We start from the raw sequence: 2,500 nt of genomic DNA, 5'->3' as shown, positions 1-2,500 counted from the left end.
TCTAATCATTCGCTTTACCGGATGAGACTCGTCCCGGTCGAAATGGACGCCAGCTATCCTGAGGGAAACTTCGGAGGGAACCAGCTACTAGATGGTTCGATTAGTCTTTCGCCCCTATACCCAGCTCTGACGATCGATTTGCACGTCAGAATCGCTGCGGACCTCCATCAGGGTTTCCCCTGACTTCGTCCTGACCAGGCATAGTTCACCATCTTTCGGGTCCCAACGTGTACGCTCCGGGTGCGCCTGCGGCCGGAGGCCGAGGCGCCCCGGGAGTGCGGGCGCCGGTTGACCCGACGCCGTCCTCCCCGGGCGACCGCAAAGGGTGCGCCCCGCTTTCACTTCGCCTCTGGGTTTTCTCCGAAATCCCAGTGACTTGCGCACATGTTAGACTCCTTGGTCCGTGTTTCAAGACGGGTCGGGAGAGCACCCGAAGCGTGAGCGCCGCTAACGGGAGACGGGCTACCGTCCGAGGACTCCGGGGGCCAGCAGCCGACGGGGGCCGGGGACGTGGCTGAGGCCACGGCACCTCGAGCACCACCGAAGAGCTTGCCCTCCGGGCTGGACGCTCGCTACTGTAGGGTTAGCGGGCCTGCTCCGCGAGATTTACCACCGGGCGCCGGCCGGGCGACCGGGGGTCCGGGGAACCGTGGACCCACGTTTCCGCGGCGGTTCCCTCGGGCTCCACCCCGAGTGCCTTAGACCGGCTCACTAGTGTACCCGGCGGGTCGCGACGTCCTACTGGAGGAGAAGTGCATCCCGCCGCGGCCGGGATTGAACCCGGACGGCCGGTGCCCTCGGATCGTGACCTGCGCGCGCCGTAGGGCGCGGTGGGCGACCGGGGACATCCGTGGCCGCCGAGGACCGGACACGCGGGCGGGATTGAGTCTCCCCCTTCGTTCTTTCGGGTCTCTCCCGTTTACCCCTGAACGGTTTCACGTACTATTGAACTCTCTCTTCAAAGTTCTTTTCAACTTTCCCTCACGGTACTTGTTCGCTATCGGTCTCGTGGTCGTATTTAGCCTTAGATGGAGTTTACCACCCTCTTAGTGCTCCACTCTCAAGGAACACGACTCTGAGGAGAGCTCCACCCGGGAGCGGCAGCGGTCTCTACGGGCCTGGCACCCTCTGCGGGCTGTGGCCCCGTTCAAGGGAGACTTGGACTCACTGCCGACCCCCGGGACGACGGAACCTCCCTCACACGACAACTCCCTGCGCGTTGCCACGCGGGATTCCGTGCTGGGCTTCTCCCTGTTCGCTCGCCGCTACTTGGGGAATCCTTGTTAGTTTCTTTTCCTCCGCCTATTAATATGCTTAAATTCAGCGGGTAGTCTCGCCTGATCTGAGGTCGGGTTTTAGAGAACAGGTCGCAAAAGAGGTCGCTAGCGGGACGAGCCGTGCTGGGCGGGGGCCGCATAGGTACTGCGTCTCTCAAGCCCAGCCGCTCTCCGTCCGCAGAGACAACCTCGCGAGGCCTGACAACCATTCGGGAGCGGACCCACCCCCTCTCTTCAAGAGGCGAGATGGAGGGGGTCCCCCAAGCTCGGGCCCGACCTGCGTCGTCTGATGACGAGACACACGGGCCCAGTATTTGAGTGTGGCCGACCCTCAGCCAGGCGTGGTCCGGGATTGGAAATCCAAGGACCGCAATGTGCGTTCGAAATGTCGATGTTCATGTGTCCTGCAGTTCACATGTCGGCGCGCAATTTGCTGCGTTCTTCATCGACCCACGAGCCGAGTGATCCACCGTTCAGGGTTATGTACTTTTAGTTTTCAGAGTACCATACAGGTCTCAGCGTTACGTTCTCAATAGTTTTTATTGTGTACAGGGCACATCCACGCCCCCGCACGCGGGGCAGGAATGCAGTTCTTGCTTCCCGCGCGGAACTGGAGGGGATTTGAGTAACCCTTTGCGAGTGGCCGGGCGATTTCAGGTGACTTTAAACCGTTAATGCACAGTACCCGGCGTCGCTTTCCTCTCGTTCAACCAGCGGGACTCCGACGCACTCCCCGCTCGGTGGAGGGGAAGCGTACCGCTCGCGACGGGGGTGTGACCCACCACCACTTGCGGGTTCGGCCCGTCTTTTGTGTATTCTCATTGTGAGATTTATTCTCTTTTTTTTTTTTTTTTTAAGCGTGATTCAAGACACACGTTAATGATCCTTCCGCAGGTTCACCTACGGAAACCTTGTTACGACTTTTACTTCCTCTAAATGATCAAGTTTGGGCATCTTCCCGGTGGAATCGAAGAGGCGGGCCCCCTCGCCCCCCGGTCCGAAGACCTCACTAAATCATTCAATCGGTAGTAGCGACGGGCGGTGTGTACAAAGGGCAGGGACGTAATCAACGCGAGCTTATGACTCGCGCTTACTGGGAATTCCTCGTTCATGGGGAACAATTGCAAGCCCCAATCCCTAGCACGAAGGAGGTTCAGCGGGTTACCCGGACCTTTCGGCCAGGGAGGACACGCTGATTCCTTCAGTGTAGCGCGCGTGCGGCC

General features: G+C 60.0%; 3 non-coding genes across 3 annotated transcripts in view; all 3 read right to left on the bottom strand.

Annotated features, from left to right (window-relative positions):
* The window catches only part of LOC138708252 (large subunit ribosomal RNA), a 4,086-nt gene extending 2,735 nt beyond the window's left edge, over positions 1-1,351 (bottom strand). The window contains exon 1 of the ribosomal RNA XR_011334658.1: positions 1-1,351. This exon is cut by the window's left edge and continues 2,735 nt beyond it. This is a non-coding gene — a ribosomal RNA (large subunit ribosomal RNA).
* Positions 1,352-1,602: 251 nt separating this feature from the next.
* Positions 1,603-1,758, bottom strand: LOC138708281 (5.8S ribosomal RNA). Its single transcript, XR_011334686.1, has one exon. It is a non-coding gene; the product is annotated as a 5.8S ribosomal RNA (ribosomal RNA).
* Positions 1,759-2,154: 396 nt separating this feature from the next.
* The window catches only part of LOC138708293 (small subunit ribosomal RNA), a 1,903-nt gene continuing 1,557 nt past the window's right edge, over positions 2,155-2,500 (bottom strand). The window contains exon 1 of the ribosomal RNA XR_011334698.1: positions 2,155-2,500. This exon is cut by the window's right edge and continues 1,557 nt beyond it. This is a non-coding gene — a ribosomal RNA (small subunit ribosomal RNA).

Source organism: Periplaneta americana, chromosome 10 (genome assembly GCF_040183065.1).
Source record: "Periplaneta americana isolate PAMFEO1 chromosome 10, P.americana_PAMFEO1_priV1, whole genome shotgun sequence".
In the NCBI taxonomy this organism is placed as follows: Eukaryota; Metazoa; Arthropoda; class Insecta; order Blattodea; family Blattidae; genus Periplaneta; species Periplaneta americana.
The sequence above is the reverse complement of the archived record's forward strand: the minus strand, read 5'-3'. Positions and strand labels throughout refer to the sequence as shown.